The following is an 11745-nucleotide window of genomic DNA, read 5'->3' on the forward strand; positions in this document are numbered from 1 at the left end:
TACAAGGACTTGTATGCCAGCAAACAGGGAAACCTATCAGAAATGGATAGATTCCTGGACACATGCAACCTACCTAAATTGAACCAGGAAGACATCAAAAACCTAAACAGACCCATAACTGAGACAGAAATTGAAACAGTAATAAAGGCCCTCCCAACAAAGAAAAGCTCAGGACCAGATGGATTAACTGCTGAATTCTACCAGACATTTAAAGAAGAACTGACTCCAATTCTTCTCAAACTATTCAGAACAATCGAAAAAGAGGGAGTCCTCCCAAATTCTTTCTATGAAGCCAGCATCACCTTAATTCCTAAGCCAGAAAAAGATGCAGCATTGAAAGAGAATTACAGACCAATATCCCTGATGAACACAGATGCAAAAATCCTCAATAAAATTCTCGCCAATAGAATGCAACAACACATCAGAAAGATCATCCACCCAGACCAAGTGGGATTTATCCCTGGTATGCAGGGATGGTTTAATGTGTGCAAAACAATCAATGTGATACACCACATTAACAGACTGCAGAAGAAAAACCATATGATTATCTCAATAGATGCAGAGAAAGCATTTCATAAAATACAGCACCCTTTCATGATGAAAACTCTAAGCAAACTGGGTTTGGAAGGAACATTCCTCAATACAATCAAAGCAATCTATGAAAAACCCACAGCCAACATCCTATTGAATGGGGAAAAGTTGGAAGCATTTCCACTGAGATCTGGTACCAGACAGTGATGCCCACTCTCACCACTGCTATTCAATATAGTTCTGGAAGTTCTAGCCAGAGCTATTAGGCAAGAAAAAGAAATTAAAGGGATACAAATTGGGAAGTAAGAACTCAAACTATCCCTCTTTGCAGATGATATGATTCTTTATTTAGGGGACCCAAAGGACTCTACTAAGAGACTATTGGAACTCATAGAAGATTTTGGCAAAGTAGCAGGGTATAAAATCAATGCACAAAAATCAACAGCCTTTGTATACACAGACAATGCCATGGCTGAGGAAGAACTTCTAGGATCAATCCCATTCACAATAGCTACAAAAACAATCAAATACCTTGGAATAAACTTAACCAAGGACGTTAAAGATCTCTACGATGAAAATTACAAAACCTTAAAGAAAGAAATAGAAGAGGATACCAAGAAATGGAAAAATCTTCCATGCTCATGGATTGGAAGAATCAGTATCATCAAAATGTCCATTCTCCCAAAAGCAATTTATAGATTCAATGCAATACCAATCAAGATACCGAAGACCTTCTTCTCAGATCTGGAAAAAAATGATGCTGAAATTTATATGGAGACACAGGAGACCTCGAATAGCTAAAGCAATCTTGTACAACAAAAACAAAGCTGGAGGCATCACAATACCAGATTTCAGGACATACTACAGGGCAGTTGTTATCAAAACAGCATCGTACTGGTACAGAAACAGATGGATAGACCAATGGAACAGAATTGAAACACCAGAAATCAATCCAAACATCTACAGCCGACTCATATTTGATCAAGGATCCAAAACCAATCCCTGGAGTAAGGACAGTCTATTCAATAAATGGTGCTGGGAAAATTGGATTTCCACGTGCAGAATCATGAAGCAAGACCCCTACCTTTCACCTTACACAAAAATCCACTCAACATGGATTAAAGACTTAAATCTACGACCTGACACCATCAAATTATTAGAGAGCATTGGAAAAACCCTGTAAGATATAGGTACCGGCAATGACTTCTTGGAAAACACCCCAGAAGCACAGGCAGTCAAAGCCAAAATTAACATTTGGGATTGCATCAAATTGAGAAGTTTCTGTACTTCAAAAGAAACAGTCAGGAAAGTGAAGAGACAACCGACAGAATGGGAAAATATATTTGCAAACTATGCAACTGACAAAGGGTTGATAACCAGAATCTACAAAGAAATCAAGAAACTCCACAAGATCAAAACAAACAACCCACTTAAGAGATGGGCCAAGGACCTTAATAGACATTTTTCAAAAGAGGAAATCCAAATGGCCAACAGACACATGAAAAAATGTTCAAGATCACTAGCAATCAGGGAAATGCAAATCAAAACCACAATGAGGTTCCACTTCACCCCAGTTAGAATGGCTCACATTCAGAAATCTACCAACAATAGATGCTGGAGAGGATGTGGGGAAAAAGGGACACTAACCCACTGTTGGTGGGAATGCAGACTGATTAAGCCACTATGGAAGTCAGTCTGGAGATTCCTCCGAAACCTGAATATAACCCTACCATTCAACCCAGCCATCCTACTCCTTGGAATTTACCCAAAAGAAATGAAATTGGCAAACAAAAAAGCAGTCTGCACATTAATGTTTATTGCAGCTCAATTCACAATAGCTAAGACCTGGAACCAACCCAAATGCCCATCAACAGTAGACTGGATAAAGAAATCATGGGACATGTACTCTATAGAATACTATACAGCAGTCAAAAACAATGAAACCCAGTCATTTGCAACAAGATGTAGGAATTTGGAAAACATCATGCTGAGTGAATTAAGCCAGTCCCAAAGGGACAAATATCATATGTTCTCCCTGATCGGCAACAACTAACTGAGCACCAAAGGGGAAACTTGTTGAAGTGAAATGGACACTATGAGAAACAGTGACTTGATCAGCTCTTGTCCTGACGGTTGATGTACAATGTAATACTTTATCCATTTTAGTTTTTTTTTTTTTTTTGTTCTAGTACCATTGGTTGAACTCTGTAATTAACACACAATTATTCTTAGGTGTTTAAATTTTAACTGAAAAGTGATCCCTTTTAGGAATTTGGAAAACATTATGTTGAGTGAAATAAGCCAATCCCAAAGGGACAAATACCACTTGTTCTCCTTGATAGGTGACAACTAACTGAGCACCAAAAAGGAAACCTGTTAAAGTGAAATGAACACTATGAGAAATGGTGACTTGATCAGCCCTCACCCTGACTGTCGATGAGCAGCTTAATATGTTATCCCTCTTAGTATTTTTTTTTTGTTTGTTCTACTTAATACTTTTGGTTGAATACTATAATCAATACACAATTCTTCTTAAGTGCTGAAACTTAACTGAAAAGTGATCGCTGTTAAATATAAGAGTGGGAATAAGAGAGGGAAAAGATGTGCAATTCGGGACATGCTCAAGCTGACTTACCTCAAATGGTAGAGTTAGAAACATACCAGGGGATTCGAATTCAATCCCATCGAAGTGGCATGTACCAATGCTATCTCACTAGTCCCAGTGATCAATTTCTGTTCACAATTGATCGTAATGATAGGACTAAGAACCAAAGGGATCACATAAACAAGAATAGTGTCTGCAAATACTAGCTGATAGAATCAAAAAGGGAGAGAATGATCCAACATGGGAAGTGAGATACACAGCAGACCCATAGAATGGCAAATGTCCTAACAGCACTCTGGCCTCATAATCAGCTCTTAAGGCATGCGGATCCGGCTGAAATGCCCACGAGAGTATTTCAGGCATGGAAAGCCAAGACACTGGGGGGAAAAAAAAAAGCCTAAATGAAAGATCTCCACGAGTGAGATCCCAGTGGAAAGAATGGGTCATCAAAGAAGGAGGTACCTTTCTCTGAAGGGAGGAGAGAACTTCCACTTTGACCATGGCCTTGTCTAAATATGATCAGACTCAGTGAACTCAGGGGGCTTCCATAGCCTTGGCAGCTCATGACAAGAGCCTAGGGTGATTACTGATGCCATAAACAAGAGTGTCAATTTGTTAAGTCAACAACAGGAGTCACTGTGCTTTACTCCTCATGTAGGATCTTTGTCCTTAGTGTGCTGTACATTGAGATTTAATGCTATAACTAGTACTCAAACAGTAGTTTTCACTTTATGTTTCTGTGTGGGAGCAAACTGTTGAAATCTTTACTTAATGTATGCTAAACTGATCTTCTGTATATAAAGAGAATAGAAAATGAATCTTGATGTGAATGGAAGGGGAGAGGGAGTGGATAATGGGAGGGTCGCGGGTTGGAGGGACGTTATGGGGGGGAAGCCATTGTAATCCATATTCTGTACTTTGGAAATTTATATTCATATTCTGTCTTTGCTACTTGCAAATAAAGATGTCAAAAAAAAAAAAAGTCTCTAAAGGGTACCCATTTTTCTTCGGTTGATAATGTCAGAGCTGCACCAACATGGTTAAACTCCCAGGACCCTCAGCCATTTAGGGAGGTAGAAACTGGCCGGTAGCTTTGCTCACAGATTTGTCTTGAATGTGATGGAGCTTAGATTGAGAAGTAAAGTTTCTATTTTTTATTTCATCTAGTGAGAGTGTATGATTGTTTGGGTGTCCCCCAAAGGCACATGGGTGGGGGGCTTGATCCGCAGAGTCTATGTCAGTGCCCTAAGGATGGAACTTAGTCTAACTGTGCTATCTAAAGATGAGGCCGTGGGAAGTAATAGACTGGGTTGGGTTGTGGGCATGGAGCCTTCCATGCTGAGTTTGTAAGCAGAGGTCCCAGGCCTACCTGTGCTACCTGTCCCTGTCTCTGTGCTGGCTTGCCATGTGTTGTGTCTCTGCACATGCTCACCACTGCCACCCCGAGCTCTCACTCGACCCCAGACCGAAGGTACTGATCTCAGACTGTCAACCTCCAAAACTCTGAGCCCTAAATCAACCTGCCTTCTTCCCACGTCGCTCCTCGCAGGTGTCTGTCGTACTGATGAGACACTCCCTAAGGCAGAGTGTGTATATAGTGGGGAACGATGTGCAACTCCTCGGTTGATATGAAGCTCATGTTTAGTTGAAGATATTCGAGAGTCAACAGATGCAGGGAAAAAGCTTTCTTGGAGTTTCCTTTATTGTACTAACAGCAGCAACTTCTGGAAATATGGCTGCTATAAATTCTTCAGGACAGAGCTCCTCCAAGAAGGGCGAATGTGTCTAAAACCTACCCCAAATCCCTTCTCCAGGGGAGTTTGATGGCCCTGAAAGGAAAAGAAAGCCCACTCATGTTATTATCATAACTTCCTTATCTCCTGTTTGCTCTTCTAAAAACCCAGTTATAATTCCAAATAGCCATTGTTCCCGTAAGTGCCTTTCTCCCCTCCCCACCACCTGCTAAGATAGTATTTGAAGGATTTCCAAAATTCATGGAGGAACCAGCATTTAACCTAGTGGTTGAGACACCCACGTCCCATATCACAGTTCTGGGTTCAGTCCCTGGCTCTGGCACCGGAATCTAGCTTCCTGCTAATGCAGACTCTGGGAGGCAGTAGCAATGGCTCAAATAATTGAGTTCCTGCCACTTGCATGGAATACCTAGACCGTGTTCCTGGCTCCCAGCTTTGGCTGCACCCAGCCTTAGCTGTTGTGAGAATTTGGGGAGGGAACCAGTACCTAGGTGGTCAGATGATGGATTACTCTCTTTCTCCCCCCCCCGCCCCGAAATAAATATTTTCTTTAATTTTAAGGAAAATGTATATTGTGAAAAAACTAAGCATGGATGTCAAATAACCTGGCCCAGCCCTGGCCATTGCAACCATTTGGGGAGTGAGCCAGTGGATGGAAGACCTCTCTCTCTGTCTCTACCTCTCTCTCTCTGTGACTCTCTTTCAAATAAATAAAACAAATCTTTGAAAAAAAGAAAAGAAAAAGAAAACTAGAAGACAGTATCTAAAAAAAATTTTTGCACCAAAATAAACATCTTTTAATTTCATTTTCCATGAACTTTCTGAAATACCCTCATATAAGCCCCAAATTCTAGCCTTTCCTTCTGCGTTACTCATTGCTGAGTTTTCCCATGTGTGTATGTGTTGCACACATAAATGAACTCTGCCATTTATCTGTCTTCAGTCCATTTAATCATAGGCCCAGCCACTGAACTGAAGAGGATGGAAGAACCGTTTCCCTCTCCTACAGTCTTCACTGGGTTTTTACTGTTGGGATTTTGAGGCTTGGCTGTGGGTGGTGTGTTCATCCAGACAGGACTTACTTCCTTTAGGCACCAGAATAGCATACAGCCAAGACCAATTTCAGTGAAATTCTTGATGTTTTCAGATTATGCACATAGAATGAATTTGGACTCCAAACTCGAGTTAAGGGTTGGCTTTTGCTCCCACCTATCTTAGAGAATCTTTTTGATTGTTTTTCCCTCTCTCTTAAAGCTGAGAGCCCAGGCAAGCCAATCCCTCTCTTAAGTCCCTCTGTGAGGTTCCCCACTCCCGCGGCAGCTCGGCCCTTCAGCGGTCCCAGCCTTGAGCTGGGGTCTCTGATCAGACCCTTCCTCTTCTGTGGGCCATGTGGTCACTGGAGCGGGGCAGAAGCCCCTCCAGGATACCTCTGGCTTCAGCGTTGACTTGCTTCTCTAGATGTGGGCTATTGCATGACTTTTTCAACCTTTTAGGGGAAGCTCAGGAATACATTTTTTCAAGTTTTTAAATGTTTTTTCAAGTATTTCTAGGTATTTGGTAGTGAGAGGAATTTTCACAATATCTGATCTTCATATTTCTAGAAATATGAGTAAACTGTAATCTCTGAAGTGGTTACATGGAATAAAGAATAAGCCTGGGATTTAAACTCATTCCTTTTATTTATTTTTTTTAAAGATTTATTCATTTAGGGGCTGGCGCTGTGGCATAGCAAGTGAGGCCGCCATCTGCGGTGCCGCGCATCCCATGAGGGTGCTGGTTTCAGATCTGGCTGCTCCACTTCTTATCCAGCTCTCTGCTATGGCCTGGGAATGCAGTAGAAGATGGCCCAAGTCCTTGGGCCCAGGCACCTGTGTGGGAGACCCAGAAGAAGCTCCTGACTCCCGGCTTTGGATGGGTGCAGTCTGGCCATTGCGGCCAATTGGAGAGTGAACTGGCGAATGGAAAACCTCTCTCTCTTTCTCTTTCTCTCTCTCTCTCTCTCTCTCTCTCTCTCTCTCTGCCTCTCCTTTCTCTGTGTGTAGCTCTGACTTTCAAATAAATAAATAAATCTTTTTAAAACATAAAAATAAAGATTTATTTACTTGAAAGGCAGAGGCAGAAAGAGAAAGAGAGAGAGGTATTCCATCTGCTGGTTCACTCCCCAAATGGCTGCAATAGCCAGAGCTGGGCCAACCCGAAACCAGGAGCCAGGAGCTCCTTCTGGGTCCCCTACATAGGTGCAGGGGCCTAAAGACCTGGGCCATCTTCCACTGCTTTCCCAGGCCACAGCAGAGAGCTGGATTGGAAGTAGAGCAGCTGGGACTTAAAATGTAAGCCATATGGAATGCTGGCACCACAGGCAGAGGCTTCACCCGCTATGCCACAGCACCAGGCCCTGCTCATTCCTTTTAAACAGCTACTATGTGTTGGGCACTGCATGAGACTGTGCTGAGCACAATTCTGCTCTTACCTCGAGGGAAAGGACCTGATTCCATCTCCTGGAAGACAGAACTGGATTGAATTTGGATTATACTATGTTAAATGTACCTTAATAGATATTTTGTTGATTTAAAATGCAGAATTAGAGAGAGGAAGAGACACACAGAGAGAAGTCTTCCATCTGCTGGTTCACTCCCCAAATGGCCACAACAGCCAGGGCTGGGCTGGGCCAAAGCCAGCAGCCAGGAGCTTCTTTCAGGTCTCCCATGTGGGTGCAGGGGCCCAAGCACTTGGGCCATCTTCTACTGCTTTCCCAAGCTCATTAGCAGGGAACTGGGTTGAAAGTGGAGCAGCCAGGACTCAAACTGGCGCCCATATGGGACACTGGTGCTGCAGGTGGAGGCTTAACCTCCTACACCAGGGTGCCAGTCCCAAAAGTATTTCCTAACCTATATAAAGGATACAGATACTACACAGACAGTGGCTAACATTGAATGAGACAACCTATGGATACCCAGGTGATTTCAGAAACAAGTAACAGGACTCCCAATTTAATATGCTCCGAGCAATAAGAAAGAATCCCATCACATTCTAGCAAGTCCATAGGTATGCCCAGTTCCAGGGAAGAGTCTCAGGACTCTGGGCACTGCCCTGTTCTGGGCAGACATTCATCCTTGGGCTGACGACAGGATGATCGCAGGAATCTCAGGTGGACAACAAGCCCAGGAAGAATGCTGTCTTCCTGTGTCTCTTTCCCAGAGCTGCCTCCAAGCCCTCAAGACTTCCTTCATGCTTCATCAGCCAGAGATGTTATGTGACCTTTCCTAAACCAATCCTTGGCAAAAGGAGTGGAAATACTCAGATTGGCCTGGGCTAAGCGATACTTAGCTTTGGAACGGGGGTGAGAGTCACCTTTCTCTGACCTTTGAAAGGAAAGGACAGAGAAATAATATTGGGGTTCTGTTACCCAGGAAGAAGGGAGATATAGAAGTTGAGAAAGATACCGATTGTTTCCACTACAGTGGGCAAGTGCCCTGTGCAAAGATCACCATCTAACAAGTGCATGTGCAAGACAGATTGGTCATCAGATCTCGGAGTTACACCCAAGCTAACCCTGCACAAACTGGTTCAAGAGCAACACCTCCTTGCAACTCTTCACTTGGAAATCAGTCACTTAGCAGGCGCGGATGAGATGACTTCAGATTGGTGTTCTCCAGAAGTGGATGCTGGCTCTTTACAGCACCTGCCCGTCACACCCCATCAGACATTACCACGCGGGTATTTTGCGAGGAGATGGGTCGGCTGTTTGGTCCTTGTGCATTGAGGCCCTAAGGATCTGACATTCCTTGCTTGCATGTTGGTGAATTCCCAGTGCTGCTTTCAGTTCAGCCTTCAGCCCACAACTGACCGATCTCCTCTGAGACCAAGCCCACACGCACCCCACGCCGGGGGAGAGATAACGCCCAGCCTCATCCTTTCATTGCAGATGAAATGTGATAAATACGCAAGTGAAACAAGAGGCAGACAGGAACAGACTCAGAAAGCAAGACAGCAAGGGGAGCATCCCTGGGTCTCCTGGAACTCTGCGGAGCTATTTTGCAAACGCAAAGATCCGTTCCTTTATGGTCCCTGTCCTCACAGCGCCCTTTCCCACAGTCCTTTCTCCTGTGAGGCGGGAGGATGAACAACAGGATCCTTCCTCCTCAAGAAACACCCCTCCCTCCTCACCTCCGCACCCCTGCCCTCGGAAACCGGACTCCAGGAAATGTTTTCAGATGAAGCAATTCCAGTTACTGGAAAACCTCACGGCTTTCCTCTGTGGGTTTACAACAGGGCGGCCTCTGACCTACCCACGCAAGCGCTTCTCTGGGTGGCAGTAACTGCTTTTGTGTCATCTCATCGCGGGGGCGACTCCCTCCGGCTGGCTCCGTTCCGATTCCTCTTGCACGCAGTGAGGGAGTGGGGCTGGGTCAGCGGCCAGCAGGGTTCATGGTGTGGGTGCCCATTTACTTAACAACAGCTCATCACTCCGAAGGATGGTGTGCTACGTGCAGCCCACATTCCTGCACACAAAGCAGGGAACAGTGGAGGTAAAGGAAGGAAGAGGGGGAGAGGAAAGAGGTAGAGAAGGAGGAAGCTGTAGTTCCCAGGTCCCTCGCACACACGTTGTGATGGGATCGCCGTTGTTAGCAGCACTTAGAGGTGAGCAGTAGATCAGGAGACCTCTGCCCGCCCTGGGAATGGATCCCTTCCATCCGCACAGGGGTCGTTGGTTATCTCAAGACTGGGTTTGTTCCAAGTTCAGCTGCTTCTGGCCGTGTCTCTCCGTGCTGTGCCTGCTCACTTGCCCTGCTACCAGGTTCTGATTCTGCAGGATGCTGCCACCGCACACAGCTCCCCGATGGTGGATTTCCCAGTCTCTGAACCGTGAGCTGAATAAACTTGAACAGCTGACAAGTTTCACGCCGTGGGTATTCTGCTATAGCAGCAAAGCCTAAGACAGCAGAGACTTTAAAGCTCCCGCTGTTGGCCCGAGCAGCCTCTGCTGTCCCACGCAGCCCACGGCTTCCAGGGCACCTTGACCACCATTGGCCCAGCTGTTGTCTGCGGTCCTTTCAGATCTAAAAACGTCATACCTGCTCTTACTTTCCCAAAGTTTTCATCTCTTGTGGATCACACAACAGAAGGGCACCCCGTCCAGAGACTGGCAGCAGGAGGACAAGCATTCCCTTTCTAACCCCGTTTCTCTTTTTCTGTAATTTTGGTGAAAAAAAAAATATTCAATAGAGAGCAGCCCAGGGAACAATACAGCTAACACCTACCATCCACAATCAGAAAATTACAACTTGACATATTTATCTCTGATAACTTTTTTTTAAAAAGTCACGAAATAAACCCTGGCAGATAAAGATGAAGTTCTCTTAGCTCACCTCCTCATCCCACCCCCCTCCTCCTCTCCCTGGGGGAACACTGCCGGGGCTAAATGATAATGCAGGAGAGGCGTTCAAGTCTGAGCCCCTGGTACTTGTGCGTGTGCTGCCTTACCTGGCTCGGCGGAGTTTGCAGATGGGATACAGGACTTAGGTGGAGAGATTATCCCAGGTTATCCCAGTGATCACGAGGGTCTTTCCTGGGGTGGGGCGGGAGGGTGTGATGATGTGGCACGAGGCTGGTGATGAGGAAGCAGAGGCTGGGGCGATGCGGCTGCCTTGGCCTCGCTGCTGCTGCTGCTGCAACAGAACCCCTGGGACTTGGGCAGTGTATGAAGAACGGGAATTTATTTCTTGGCATTCTGGAAGCTGAAAAGCCCAGGATCGAGGAGCTTGTGTCTGCTGAGGGCCTTCTTGTGAGTCACCCCACGGTGGAGGGCATCGTCCCGTGAGAGAACAGGCAGGCGCAGAAGAGAGAGAGAGAGCGAGAGAAGGGGGTCGAGCTGATCCCTTTCTGAGGCACCCACTCTGGCAGTCACAGCGCAGCCTGCAGTAACAGCAGGGACTCATGACCTCATCTCCTACAGCTCCCGCCTCTCAACACCTGACCTTGCCAATGCACGGCTTAGGGGGACGCACTCACATCATAGCAGTGGCCAAGAGCCAAGGAACGCAGCTTCTAGAAGGTGGGAAAGGCAGTGATTCTTCCCCAGTCTCCAGAAGGAACTCAACAGACCTAGAGATTGCCACACAACACCTGTGTTGTTTCCAGCGACCACATGTGTGTGACGGCAAGCAGTAGCCAACCAGTTCCATGAATTCCCCTCTAGTCCATGTTTTTAATGCCTGGACTAGACAGAAGCAGACAAAATAGTTTTACATGTTTCCTACACTCACCTGGTGTTTTTGAAAACACATAAATATGTAATTCATGCAGCTGAATGGTTGGTTATTTAATATCTTGTCACATGATTATACCACCATTATTCATGTAGGTCTCTAAAATGACCATTAGGCTATTTCTAATGTCTCAGGGCAAAGAAAATTCTTGTACACATGGATTTCCTTATACACATACCTCTGTGTGTATATGTATATGCGTGTGTATGGATGTGCGTGTATGTGAAAGGCCCAGTAGAATATGCATCTAGAATGTGCACATCCTGGGTTTGCTCTGGCCTCCAGATACCATGTGTGCCCAGGCTATGGACAGGGCTACCCCCCAGGAAAGAGGTCAGCAGAGGCCAGGGGAGGGCAACCTCCATGCCCACCTTCATTCTCTGGGGTTTGGTTCTTTTTATAGGCATATATCAGCGTGTTTAAAAACATTTTAGAACCCCAAGATAGGGACTGAAAGCCGGCAGTCCTTAGGCTAAATACAGACATGTTTTTTTTGGCCCACATAGGATTTAAAAATACTGAAATATTCAATTATATTAACTAACTAGGAGATTTCATATAATAACCCAGATTCTAGTTTCTCTTG

The 11745-nt window shown here is 45.1% G+C and overlaps 1 long non-coding RNA gene across 1 annotated transcript; it reads right to left on the reverse strand.

Annotated features, from left to right (window-relative positions):
* Nucleotides 1-4808: 4808 nt before the first annotated feature.
* LOC138844942 (uncharacterized) lies at nucleotides 4809-10820 on the reverse strand. Its single transcript, XR_011381427.2, has 3 exons — nucleotides 10375-10820; nucleotides 9180-9392; nucleotides 4809-4965 (listed from the first exon to the last, which is right to left on the reverse strand). It is a non-coding gene; the product is annotated as an uncharacterized LOC138844942 (long non-coding RNA).
* Between the last annotated feature and the right edge of the window lie 925 nt (nucleotides 10821-11745).

Source organism: Oryctolagus cuniculus, chromosome 13, assembly GCF_051225735.1.
Source record: "Oryctolagus cuniculus isolate XC-2025 breed Fujian yellow rabbit chromosome 13, ASM5122573v1, whole genome shotgun sequence".
NCBI classification, from domain to species: Eukaryota; Metazoa; Chordata; class Mammalia; order Lagomorpha; family Leporidae; genus Oryctolagus; species Oryctolagus cuniculus.